The following is a 14,834-nucleotide window of genomic DNA, read 5'->3' on the forward strand; positions in this document are numbered from 1 at the left end:
AAGATCGATCGGTTAAACTAGCTACCCGATCATTTATTTCTATACTACACAATAATTCTTCACACCATACTTTATATACAGGTCTACGCATGTTGAATAATCGTACCCAATTGTTAAAAGTAGAATTACCATACCTCTGAGTAAGTAATTCTCTAATTGGCTCGGCCAATTCTACAGCTTCTAATGGTCCCCATTCTATTACCCTAGGTACTTCAACAACTTTAGAATGAAGAGTATGCAAGCCCCTTTGGTATTTTGGATAATCTATCCAACGTCTGTCAAATCTCAAGTTCGGGTACAAATTTTCCACGTGCATATCTGAAAATGTCATAACTGGATGAGGTATATCTTGTTTGTAATAGTTATCAATATCCTGTTGTTCTGCATTCTCAGGAGGAGCATTGCGAGCTTGGGATGAAGAATCACCCCTTTCAGTCTGCAAAACACATCAAACACAATTTTTATGCATCCAAATATGCATTAGTGTCAGCAAAATCATCAATTACAATGATTACAATGACATGTTCAATTTATATCAAACTTATGCTCATTTTCATATTTTTATCAAATCTACACTTTTTCAAATAAGCATATACGAAAATGATCACCAAGTTCATAAGCATTCAAATCAAATAACATGTCAAAATAATCATTATTAGCAGTTAAACAAGTTTCAAATGGCATTATCTCTCAAAAATCAATTTCATGAATTTTAGACTTGAAAAAGTCCACTTTAATTCTCAAAAATCATGTTTAGGCTCAAAATTTGGATCATTTAACTACCTAAACATGTTATACTACTTAATTTAGCAATAATTCATGACAAAAATCGGCCATAACATGTTTATATCAAAAAGTCCCAAATTTGCTCAAGAACACAAAACCTAGATTACCCAAAATTTAAAGTTTAAGGCTTCTAATCATGTTAAATAGCATCAATCTAGGTTATACAAGCATAATACATAAACAATTTGAGCATAATTACACTAAAAAGCATCAAAATCGAATTGGGTATAAAATTGCTCAAGAACACTAATTTTCGGATTTATTGGTGTTTAGGTGTAGAAATTTACCGTTTTCCTTGAGTAATTCCTTGATAGCATCATTCTCAACCTGATTTTGTGAAAGATTTGATGAAAAATGGTGAAAATTTATGAATTTCGTGTGTGTTTTTGGGTGTTTTTCGCAGTATTTTGTGGGTGTTGGGTTGGGGACTGATCTGTTCTTGCGTATATATTTTTTTCTGGAATTTTTATCCTCCGCGACTTGCGGTGATATTCCCCTTCAAACTCCGCGACTCGCGGAGTTTGTATTTTATTTTATTTTTTATTTTTTTTTATTTATAAAAATCTTTAACTTATAAAACAATTAAGTAATTAATTTTAAAATTTTGTTTCCCTTGTTATTTAGGACGAGGTCGTTTCGGATCGATGTCCTAGTCCGTCCCTCGACAAAATTTTAAAATTTGTCTATTTAAAGCGCGGTTTTAAAAGCTTAGATTTTTGGGTTTTTTTAATGTTTTTGGCATACTTTAATTCAATAAGATTAAAAATAATGATAATAAAAGTTCTCGTCCCTCTCTCGGGTAAAGCAATTTCGGTTCAAAGACCTAGTCTTCAACTCACGACGAATTTTAAAAATCACATTTTTAATTTAGCGAAATAAAGTAAATTTTTGTTTTTATAATCACACCAAACTTAAATTAAAAAATGCATAAAATTAAAAATTCACACCAAACTTAATTAAAAATTCATATTATAAATTCACACCAAACTTAAATTAAATTTTTTTATACATACGAACTTATATTAATTTTTCAAATATTTACAATTTTAAATATATTGATTTAATTTAAACAAGTTTACAATATTATTTTAATATTAATTTTAAAAACAAAGTAAAAATAAAATTAAAAATCTTTTTGGCTTTTATCCCACTTTAATCAATCAAATATTATCAAAAATATGCGCCCCTCTTTTCGGTAAAGTAATTTCGGTTCCATGACCTAATTTAACTCATGACGAATTTTTGAAATATTTTGGGTTGATTGATTAAAGATATTTATACCTTAAGAATAAACGTTAAATTTCGCAGTGATGTAATAAATTTTTGTATGATATCAATAATTTTGGTCGCAAGACCTAATTTTATCGAATACCAATTTAATACTTTATAGCGAACAAATTAGCGTTTATTATCAAATGGTTAAAAATAAAAATAAAAATAAAAACTATATAGACTTACCTGTGAAATATATTCTTAGTGATATGATCTATCCTCCTCATAAGATAGTCGGTTTAATTCGTTTTCCATGGCTACATAGGCGTAACCTCGAGCATTCAGTATTTTTTCTTCTAAACATATGAACGGTTCGTCTCTGCATAAAGTAACAAATTCGGTGTTTGAATAGGTTTGATTATTTGAACATTTACCTCCATGTGACCATTTTCCGCATTTGTGACATCTTTCAAGGTGTCGTGCTCTTCTTTTCGCTGTGGATTTTGATTTTCCTTTACCAAATTGTAACTTATTATCTTCGCATCTGGATTCTTTTCTTACTCCGTCCAATTTACCTCTGATTAATGATACTATTTCACTCGAAAGTGTGTCATTATTACGTTTAGTAGTCAAAGCGTGTAGCATTAGACCATGGTTTAGTTTACAGGAAGTCTTCATTTCGTAAAACCTAAAAAAATAAAAATTCAGAATGGGGGGAGAAGACTAGTTCTTTAGGGTCTGCTAGGGAAAGACCATTCGGGTTCCATTTTCGAGAACTACACGAAAATAGAAAATCTAACTCTAACAGAAATACATAAAATCCTTTAAAGACTTGATTCTCCCCACACTTAGTTAGCTGTGGTATCGAAATTGTGATTAACTTTGTTGTCAACTTCCATTGGACTATCTATGTAATGTTTAACTCTGTGACCATTAACCTTAAATTCAATCCCATTTGAATTTATTAATTCTATCGTTCCATATGGGAAAACTCTTTTGACTATGAATGCTCCAGACCATCTTGATTTCAATTTTCCAGGAAATAGCTTGAATCGTGAATTGAAAAGAAGAACTCTATCTCCTTCTTTAAATTCTTTTGAACTTCTGATTCTTTTATCATGCCATTTCTTTGTTCTTTCCTTATAGATTAACGAATTTTCATATGCTTCATGTCTTAATTCTTCTAATTCGTTTAATTGACTTAACCGTAGACGTCCAGCTTCATGTAAATCAAGATTACATGTCTTCAAAGCCCAAAATGCTTTGTGTTCAATTTCTACTGGAAGATGACATGCTTTTCCATAAACGAGTCTAAAAGGTGTGGTTCCAATTGGAGTTTTGTAGGCTGTTCTAAAAGCCCAGAGTGCATCCTCCAACTTAATGGACCATTCCTTTGGATTTGATCCTACGGTTTTCTCTAGAATATGTTTTAAAGCTCGGTTGGTATTTTCAACTTGTCCACTTGTCTGTGGATGATAAGCAGTGGAGATTTTATGAGTTACTCCATATCTTTTAAGAACTTTCTCAAGTTGATTATTACAGAAATGAGTTCCCCGATCACTTATTAAAGCTTTCGGTGTTCCAAACCTTGCAAAAAGACGTTTTAAAAAGTTGACTACAACTCGTGCATCGTTAGTTGGGAGAGCTTGTTCTTCCGCCCATTTAGATACATAATCTATGGCAACGAGAATGTAGAGATTATTATGAGATTTTGGAAATGGACCCATAAAGTCAATACCCCAAATGTCAAATACTTCACATACTTGAATGACATTTTGTGGCATTTCATCACGTTGACTTATTTTTCCGGTCCTTTGACAAGCATCACAGGATTTGCAAAGAAGGTGTGTGTCTTTGTAAATTGTAGGCCAATAGAATCCAGCATCATAAACTTTTCTTGCTGTTAGTTGAGGCCCATAATGCCCTCCTGTTGGTCCTGTGTGACAATGGTTTAAAATTTTACTAGCTTCATCTCCGAATACACATCGGCGTATTATTCCATCTGGACAACTTTTAAACAGATGTGGATCTTCCCAGAAATAGTGTTTTATATCACTAAAGAATTTCTTTCGTTTTTGGTACGATAATCCTTTTTCAAGGAATCCACAAACTAAGTAGTTTGCATAGTCTGCAAACCATGGAATTTCATTATAATCTATCTTCAAAAGATATTCATCAGGAAAGTTGTCTTGTATGGCCGATTCATTTAGAACTTCTAATTCGGGATTTTCAAGACGAGAAAGATGATCAACGGCGATATTTTCTGCTCCTCTTTTATCTCGGGTTTCAATATCGAACTCTTGTAAGAGTAAGATCCAACGGATTAATCTTGGTTTGGCATCTTGTTTCGAAAATAGGTATCTAAGAGCAGAATGGTCGGTATAGACCACCGTTTTTGATAGAACGAGATATGAACAAAATTTGTCAAAAGCAAAGACAATAGCAAGGAGTTCTTTTTCAGTAGTTGTATAATTTGTTTGTGCTCCTTGTAACGTCTTACTAGCATAATATATAGGTTGAAATCATTTTTCAATCCTTTGTCCTAAAACGGCTCCCATTACAAAATCACTTACATCGCACATAAGTTCGAATGGTAGATTCCAATTTGGTGTTATCATGATTGGCGCATTAGTGAGTTTCTCTTTAAGAATATTAAAAGATTTGATACATTCATCTGAAAAGATGAATGGAGCATCCTTTTCTAGGAGTTTATTCATAGGAGTGACAATTTTAGAAAAATCTTTTATGAAACGTCGGTAAAAACCGGCATGCCCTAGAAAACTCCTAACTCCTCTAACATTGGTGGGATGTGGAAGTTTAGCAATTACATCTACTTTAGCTCTATCCACTTCAATTCCTTATTTTGAAATTTTATGTCCAAGAACGATGCCTTCTTTAACCATGAAATGGCATTTCTCCCAATTAAGTACTAGATTTGATTGTTCGCATCTAATAAGCATTCATTCAAGATTAACTAAACATGATTCAAAAGATCACCGAAGACTGAAAAGTCATCCATGAAAACTTCCATGCATTCTTCAATCATGTCGTGAAAAATCGCCATCATGCACCTTTGAAAGGTTGCAGGGGCGTTGCAAAGTCCAAATGGCATGCGTTTGTAAGCAAAAGTACCATAAGGTCACATGAATGTGGTTTTCTCTTGGTCTTCGGGTGCTATTAGAATTTGAAAATATCCGGAAAAACCATCAAGAAAACAATAGTAACTATTTTCGGCTAATCTTTCCAACATTTGATCAATAAAAGGTAAGGGAAAGTGATCTTTTCTGGTGGCGTCATTTAATTTTCTATAATCAATACATACACGCCATCCTGTTACAGTCCTAGTAGGAATAAGCTCATTTTTCTCATTTGTAATGACAGTCATGCCACCCTTCTTAGGCACGCATTGAACTGGGCTTACCCATGGACTATCAGAGATTGGATAAATTAAACCTGCATCTAGCAGTTTAATAATTTCTTTCTTAACTACATCTTGCATATTAGGATTTAGTCTTCGTTGGCGTTGCATATACGTTTTATGACCTTCTTCCATAAGGATTTTATGTGTGCAATACGAAGGACTTAATCCTTTAATATCATGAATCTTCCATGCAATGGCTGATTTATGAGCTTTCAACACAGAAATGAGTTGTGATTTCTCATTTTCAGTAAGAGAAGACGATATTATTACAGGTAATTCAGATTCACCATGTAAATAAGCGTATTCCAAATGGTTTGGAAGTGGCTTTAACTCTAATGTCGGAGGTTCTTCTATCGATGATTTATATTGATATATGTCTTCTTCTTTTAGCATTTGAATTTCTTCTGTTGTTGGTTCATATCCATTAGCTATTAGTGTAGCTAACATTTCAGCTTCATCAATTGGTTCAGTTCCTTCTCCTAAAGAACATTCTCCTGTTCCTTGTAATTCTGGAAATTCTTCTAACAATTCTGCATGTGAATCTATAGTTTGAATATAATAACATGTATCATCTGCAGATTGCGGTTGTTGCATTGCTCTATCAACTGAAAAGGTAACACTCTCATCCTCTATACTTAGGGTCAATTTCTTACCAAACACGTCTATCATTGCTTTAGCCGTGTTTAAGAATGGTCTTCCTAATATGAGAGGAACTTGAGAATCTTCTTCCATGTCCAGAACAACAAAATCTACTGGAAATACTAAAGTACCAACTTTAACTAGCATGTTCTCCATTATCCCTCTAGGATATTTTATTGATCGATCGGCTAGTTATATACTTATTCTTGTTGATTTCAATTCTTCAAGGTCTAGTTTAGTGTATAGTGAATACGGCATTAGATTTATACTAGCACCTAAGTCTGCCAATGCTTCTATTGAACTAAGACTACCTAGAAAACATGGAATTGTGAAACTTCCTGGATCAGATAGTTTTTCTGGTATCTTATTCAACATCACTGCAGAACAATTAGCATTCATAGTAACGGCCGAGAGTTCTTCCATTTTCTTTCTATTCGTGATTAAATCTTTCAGAAATTTAGCATATCTAGGCATTCCTGAAATTACATCAATGAAAGGAAGATTTACATTTATTTGTTTAAACATATCCAAGAATTTGGATTGCTCGGCTTCAAGTTTCTCTTTTTTCATTTTACTCGGGTAAGGAAGTGGTGGTTGGTATGGTTTAACATAAGGTTTAGCCTTAACTGTGTTATCTTCATTAACCTTTTCAACTACTAGTTCTTTTTCCTTATCTTGATCAGGTTGTGGTTCTTGTGGAGTAGGAATAGTTTCATCAGAAGTTCCAGGTATTTCAGGTGGTTTAAGTGTTGTACCACTTCTTGTGGTAATGGCTTTAGCTGTTTCATTCCAGGGGTTTGCATTTGTATCACTAGGTAAACTTCTCGATTTTCTTTCACCTATTAACCTTGCTAGGTTACTTACTTCTTGTTTCAGATTTTAAATAGAAGCTTGTTGATTTCTAAATGCTTGAGCATTTTGTTCATTAGTTTGTTTCTGAGATGTGAAAAACTGCGTTTGAGTTTCAACTAGCTTTGTCATCATATCTTCTAAATTTGGCTTTTTATCATCGGTTTGTGGTGGTTTGTTTTGAAAATTAGGTCTTTGCTGATTGTAAGTATTATTGGATACTTGTTGATTGCTAGGACCTTGTTGGTTGTTGTATGGAACATTTCGGTTGTAATTCTGGTTTTGATTGTAAATTGGTCTTGGCGGTTGATAATTATTCTGATAATTATTTCCAGGCCTTTGGTTTATGTATGAAATATTTTCTCTTTGTTCCATTGTTAGTTCAATACTGAGACAATCTTTTGTCAAATGTGGTCCTCCACACTGCTCACAACTAATTTGTATTGAGTGGATATCTTTGGTCATCTTTTCCGTTCGTCTCTCGACAGCATCTATCTTTGCTGAAATGGAATCTAAGTCATGGCTAGGATCGGCTCTAGCTGCTTTAGATGATCTAACGATATCTTTTTCTTGGTGCCACTCATGTGAGTAGGAAGCAGTGTTATCAATAATTTTGTAAGCATCAGTTTCGGTTTTCTTCTTAATGGAACCACCAGCTGCTATATCTATGTCTTTCCTTGTAGTGATGTCGCATCCTTGGTAGAATATTTGTACTATTTGACAAGTGTCTAAACCATGTTGCGGACATCCTCTTAATAACTTTCCAAATCTATTCCACGCCTCATATAGAGTTTCATTTGGTTTCTGTGTGAACGTAACAATTTCTCCTTGAAGTCTTACGGCTTTAGATGCCGGAAAGAATTGTTTAAGAAAATTTTCAACTAAAACATCCCATGTATCAATCGCCCCTTCAGGTAACGATTCCAACCAATCTTTGGCTTCTCCCTTTAAAGTCCAGGGAAATAACATGAGATATATCTGTTCATCTTCAACTTCTCGGATTTTAAATAGTGTGCAGATCCTATTAAAGGTACGAAGATGTTCATTTGGATCTTCCTTCGGTGCACCACTAAATTGGCATTGATTAGTCACCATGTGTAGAATTTATCCTTTGATTTCATAATCTGGCGCATTAATGTCAGGATGAGTAATTGCGTGACCTTGGCCTGTGCGTTTAGCTCTCATTGGGTCTTCCATACTTAAAGGTTCTGAATTCTCCATAATTGAATTTGTTGAATCTGAATCACTAGAGGATTCTGATTTAATGGTTCGTTCCTCAACAATCTCTGTTTGAATGATTGGTGGTTCCGGAGGAAAAATTAATGGTTCAGGATCTATGAATCGTCCCTGAATATTCTCCGGATTCTCAATTGTGAGGTCGGGTTCAAAAAATGGATTATCGGAAATTTGAATTGGAGTACTTGGTCGACTGGATGACGATTCTAAAGGAAAATCAACGGTGACAATATTTGCTAGATGTCTTGATCAGGTTACAGGTGGTGAACGTACAAAAGGTGGTGAACGTCTTGCTCGGTGCATTCACTGAATATCCTATTAGTTTTTAAAAGGAAAGAAAAATTATATAAGTTATCCAATTAATAGACTTTTCTGATTTTGCCCACGTTTCGAATAGCCAAAAGATGCAGCAGAGGGGCAGGATTCGTTTGGTCTCAATATAATTGAGTACTGTTTGGCTCCAATAACCCGGTCCAAGTACAAATCCAACTATTACTACGAACCAGAAAATTTTGATGTCTATCAATTTAACCACTTAAAATAAATTTTCGTAATTTTAAGAAATTTAGATAAGAAGTAGAAAAAAATCTATGTCCTAAAACTAGAATGGCGAGAAATAAGAAAGAAAAAGAGCGCGTCGAAAAAGGTCGAAAAATAAAAGAAAAAGAGCGACTTATAAAATTTTAAAAACACTCGACTAACCCAACCTTATTACTATCACTAACTTAAAATTAAAATTGCAAATTGAGATTACTAATTTGAGTGATAATTGATACATAGGTAAAAGGCATCGAAAAATAAAAATAAGAAAGTAGCGCGTTGAAACTTAAAAAAGAACTAAAAACTAAAAACTAAAAGTTGCGTCTAAAAATATTAAAACTTACAAGTAAAACTATATCCCAAATGGCAATAACTTAAAAAGGTACTAAAACTTAAAAAAAACGTCGCAAAATTCTAAAGCACTTAGATCTTAGTCTAAAGAAAAAGCACTTAAGGGATTTTACGGCAAAGCCTAAAAAACTAGAGGTAAAAATAAGCTACGGCAAAAATTATATTTAAAACTAAATACGAATGAAAAAAATATAAAAATTACGCTAAAACAAATAAAAAGGAACAAAATATAAAAATATTCTAAAATTTGTAAAAAGTACAATTTTTTTATAAAAATATTATTTTTATATTATTTATTTTATAAAACTATTAATTTTATAAATTAATTAAACTAATTAAACTAAATATATAAATTAAATTTAAAAAACTAACTAAATAATAAATTAACAAAACCTAATTAGGGTTTAATTAAAAATTAATAATAATAATTACTCCGTAATGATGCTGTTAGGGTTTCTGTGTGACCCGTGTCAGACGGCTCCGCGAGTCGCGGTGCCACCTAGAAATAAACGCCGCGAGTCGCGGTGGATGAAAATTCAACTCAGGTGCAAGTTTTTGTTCGACAGGTTTTTTTTTTATTTATATATATATTTTTTATTTTTCTGTTTTTAGTATTTATATAAAATATTTATATTAATTAAATAAAAACTTATGTTTTTTTCGGTTTTAAAAAAAATATATATATGTTTTAAATAAACACAAAATATTTAAATAAAACTTATATTTTTATAAAATAAAAATAAAGAAACTTTATAAAACTTAAATATTTAACAAACTCTTAAAAATATTTATATTTTTGTTTTTCTTTTTATATTTTCGAATATTTAAAACGTATTTTTACAAAAGCGTATTTTTTTATATTAGTAAACTAAAAATAAAATTTTTAATTTTTTTTATATATTAGCGTTGCGCTTCCGGCTTTTAAGCTAGATGTTCCCCGGCAGCGGCGCCAAAAATACTTGATGTTATGCGAGGTGTATATGAAATAGCTTATATTTTACTATGAAAAACTATTAAATACGATACAATTTTACACAAGATATTTATTTATTTAGAGAATGGGTATCCTTAAACCTTGTTATAACAATTATAGGCAGTGTACCTAATCATACAGTAGTGTAGTTTTTAGTAAGTCAGGTTCGTTTCACAGGGAATCTTTTAGACAAAGCTTAACGCTATATTAGTTTTATTTTACAAAAATACAAATATATATAAGTAATATTAAAATTATAAAGGGGGTTTTTACCGTTTAATGACCGGTTTGTCGATTTTAAAACTTTAGTTGCAGTTAAAACTTAATGTAAAAATAAATACAACTTAATTTAAAGCGTAAAATAAATAATGATAATGAAATTGCGATAAATAAAAGTGCGATAAAATAAAATTGCGATAATTAAAAAGTACGATAATTAAAAGTGCAATTAAATACAATAACAATAAATAAAAGTGCGATAATTAGAAGTGCAATTAAATATAAAATTAAGGAAATTAAATATGAAATAAAAGAATTATGCGTATTTAAACTTCCGTAATCATGATGTTTGACGTGTTGATTTTAGTTTTATGCCCATGCGTTAATTGTCCTTTGTCCTGGATTATTTAATATGTCCATCTGGTTTTGTCCATAACAGTCCATCAGTCATAAATATAAAGTGCGAGTGTCCTCGTCAAATTATCCTTATACCCGAAGTTAAATATTCCAACTAATTGGGGACTTATACTGTAACAAGGTTTTAATACTTTGTTATCAATTATGCCAAGTGTCCTTGTACATAATTTCACCCCTGTTTTAATAATTCTAGTGGCTATTAATCCATTCCCGTGTCCGGTTAAATGAACGATTATTCGTACATATAAATACCCTGCCCATCGTGTCCGATCGAGTGTATATGGTTATTTATAGGGACGTCCAATTGTAAATCTTTATATTAAAATTAACAAACTATCATTTAGTTAAACAAATATAAAGCCCATTAATAGCCCATAGTTTAATTTCCACAAGTATCGTTCTTTTGTTCAAACCCCAATTATGGTACAAAGCCCAATTACCCAATTTTAGTAATTAGCCCAATATCATGATTACTTCGTTTTAAATAAGCATAATAATAAATTAGCTACGAGACATTATATTAAAAAGGTTGAACATAACTTACAATGATTAAAAATAGCGTAGCGTTACACGGACAGAATTTTGACTTACACCCTTACAACATTTGCTAACATACCCTTATTATTAGAATTAAAATTAAAATTAAAATTAAAATATAAATTATAAATATAAATATTACGTATAGATATAGAGAGGATGGATTTATGATATATTTACTCGTCGAATTGCGCTGGCTTCTGTAGGGATTTTGGTCCAGGGAGTCTCCGCGACTCGCATAATTTTTTCACTACAAACTCCGCAACTCGCGGAGTTTGTAAAACCAGCTCACACAAGTTTGTCTTTTAATTTGCCGACGGTTTATAATATATTATATAATATATAAATAATTATAAAAATTATTTAAATATTATATTATATTTAATTTGCCGGTTCCGGATTTTCGAACGTCCTTGCGTACAATTTAATATCTTGTACTTTGCGTTTTGAATCTTGTACTCTTGTAATTTCGAGACGTTTGTTATCAATAATTGGAACCTCTTTGATTGTATTTTATACTTTTGAGCTTTTTGGTTGTTTGCGTCTTCAATTCGTCGAATCTGTCTTTTGTCTTCACATTTTATTATTTAAACGAATATCACTTGTAAATTGAACAATTGCAACTAAAAGCTTGTCTTTCTTGAGGAATAATGCTATGAAATATATGTTCGTTTTTAGCACTATAGTGTCACTGTCAACCGCGTGATCACTCGTGTGATCAGACTGTAGTCACTTAACCTCAAAAGGTTATGCTAACCAGTGCGTGTGAGTCACTCGTGTGAACTGCTGTTCAGCTCAAATCACTCAAAAACCCTAGAAATTGATACTAAACCTCAATTTCTTCGTCCAATAGCTAGATTAGCACTAAACTAACATAAACACACTCTCTAAAAACAATTATACATGTAAAAATGATTCTTTTTTGATTAAAATTACTTTTAACTCAAAAACCCAAATAATAAACTCATTAATCACCAAAAATCACTAGATGATATTGAAATCACAACTAACGCTCTGATACCAATGATGAAACATGACTAGGAACTTTGAAATCAACAGGTTTAATTCACACAAAGGCGGAATTAGTGAATCAAACCAATCTAAGTGAATATTAGGAGCTTTTTGGGATTAAATTAGTCAAACCATAACAAGGGTGTGATTATATTAATGCCTAGAGCTATTATTCACTACCTGAAGTGATTTGGATTGAGAGATGATCGGATTCAGGGAACTAGATCTGAGTGGTGTGTGTATGTGTGTGAGAGAGTCTTAAACTAAAATGAAGAACATAACACTTATATACCTCTGCTGTTGACTCACCCGTACGCGTCATCCATCACACGTACGAGTTGGCTTCATCACCCGTACGGGTGATCACTCACTCGTGTCATCTCATTTAGGTTATAGTTATGACTTAACTCAGCATCAACCGTGCGTATGAGCCTGTCAGCCGTACGAGTGAGACTTCACTCTCACGTCTGACTAAGTCTAACATAGTCAAACATACATATCATGTTGTTGCAGTACCTGTAACCACATACAAACACAGATAGGATAATAACGAGCGATCATGGTATCCCATAAACTGAAGTATCTGCAATGGACATAGGTTAGATGTCTAGGGACTTACATAAAATGCATCAACAGTATAAAAATTTAACCCCAAATTTTAATGCTGAGAAGCGTATAATATTAAACCACAAGATTTAATGCTGAGAAGCGTCTTTAAAACATTATTACGTCTATCCCGTTAGCACCTGGTAACCCAACTTAACTCAGTTTATCTACCCTTTTATGGATCATACACTGAACAAATGTATCTTCTAACGAAGGACTAAACATTCCCTTAAAGACTAGCGTGACTAGCAAGGAAGGGGGCAGTCAGGCATGATAGATCTAACAATAGGATTCGCGCTTACGGTACAGAGCCCGTAGTTACAAGTTACCAAGCTAAGGTATATTTTTGTTCAATTCTCAAATGAATAATTTATCATTTTTGATTACTTGTGTCTAATATGTAAAACAAAAAGCATGTATTCTCATCCCAGAAAGATTTAAAAAAGTAGAAAAAGTAGGACTATAACTCACCTTGAGTGCACTTGAACAAAGTAATACGTACATGAATAATAAAGATCAAGAATGATCAAGAATCCAACCTAATATAACAAAGTACGTCAGAATATATCTAACTTAGTCGGGTCATAGTATGATGGTTCGAGTGCTTGAAGTGGCTTTGGAGTTAAGTGACAAAAGATTTGAATATGTATCACGTATACTTTCTATTTTTAGTAAGTTTCCATTTTTAGAAAATTTTCACTTTTAGTAAGTTTTTATTTTTGGAAAGTTTCTATTTTTAGTAAATTTCCATTTTTAGAAAGTTGTCTTATTTAGGAAGTTTCCTTATTTAGAAAGTCAACTCAAGTCAATCAAAGTCAATGAAAAAGTCTACCAAAAAGTCAACTCTAGTCGACCTAACTCAACTTTGATATTTAATGTATACTTAATTTCAATATAATCCATTTTAATATTGTTTGATATGATATAAGTTACATTATAAGTTTAATTAATTTAAATGAATTTAATTACGTTATACTATGTTTCAATGATATGAATATATCATACATATGTATTTAATTAATGAGGAAATATTAGTTATAATATAAGTATTTTAAATTAATAGTTAAATATTAATCATAACATAAGTTCTTTTAATTAGATTATTATATCATAAGTGTTTATTAATTAAATATAAGTTAATTTATAGCTTAAATACTTATTAATATATTAATGAATTAATAAACATAATAGATTTTAGTTATATTAATAATCATTTAGTAATATGAGTAATTAATAAGATAATTATATCCTAAGTTTTAAATAATTATTTTATCTAAATTATTATTAAACAATCATACCATTTATCATAAGTATTATTTTAAATATAAGTTTTTATTATACGATTTTTAATAAATTCGTATCTCAAAATCTACACGTCAGGTTTAACGATCTTTATATGCTAATTGAATAACTTGACAATCCCGTTACATTGGTTAAGTTAGTTTTTCCTGATCTTGCACGCAAACCGAGGTCGTATCTGAACAGTGGCGTATTTTTTATATTTTTTTACTCCAAAACTTGTTTTTTTTTACGGCCAAAGAATATTGAATATATTAAAACACGCTCTCTAGCAAGAAGCTAAGAGAGAAATTACAAAGGCATAGCAAGCCATGAGTTCCAATTAGAAACTAAATGACCTCTATGTTTTAACCAACGAAAAGAAAGTAATATAAGTAAATCAAAAAGACTACTCCTATTACAAAAAGATTCATAAAAAACAACGCCGTTCCGAAAATGCCAAATCGCCCAAAGGAGCGTAATTACCGAAGCTATGATCTGATTTGTGTTTGTGATCGATAATCGGACCCCCTCAATCCAAGTAATAAAAGTATCCCAAGAGATGAACGAAGGCATCGCTACATTGAACCATACTCTTAACTTATGCCATAAATCTCGAGCCAAATCACACTCGAAGAACAAATGTTCCCTCGATTCAACCCCGTTGTTGCAAACCAGACAAACAATCGAATTGATCTCTATACCTGTCACCGAAAGATTCTAACGAACCGGAAGAGAATCTGATCTAAAACTCCATAA

At 31.8% G+C, this 14,834-nt stretch overlaps 1 non-coding gene across 1 annotated transcript; it reads left to right on the top strand.

Annotated features, from left to right (window-relative positions):
* The first annotated feature begins 7,637 nt into the window (after positions 1 to 7,637).
* Positions 7,638 to 7,744, top strand: LOC139856300 (small nucleolar RNA R71). Its single transcript, XR_011761790.1, has one exon. It is a non-coding gene; the product is annotated as a small nucleolar RNA R71 (small nucleolar RNA).
* Positions 7,745 to 14,834: the final 7,090 nt, after the last annotated feature.

Source organism: Rutidosis leptorrhynchoides, chromosome 6 (assembly GCF_046630445.1).
Source record: "Rutidosis leptorrhynchoides isolate AG116_Rl617_1_P2 chromosome 6, CSIRO_AGI_Rlap_v1, whole genome shotgun sequence".
Lineage (NCBI taxonomy): Eukaryota > Viridiplantae > Streptophyta > Magnoliopsida > Asterales > Asteraceae > Rutidosis > Rutidosis leptorrhynchoides.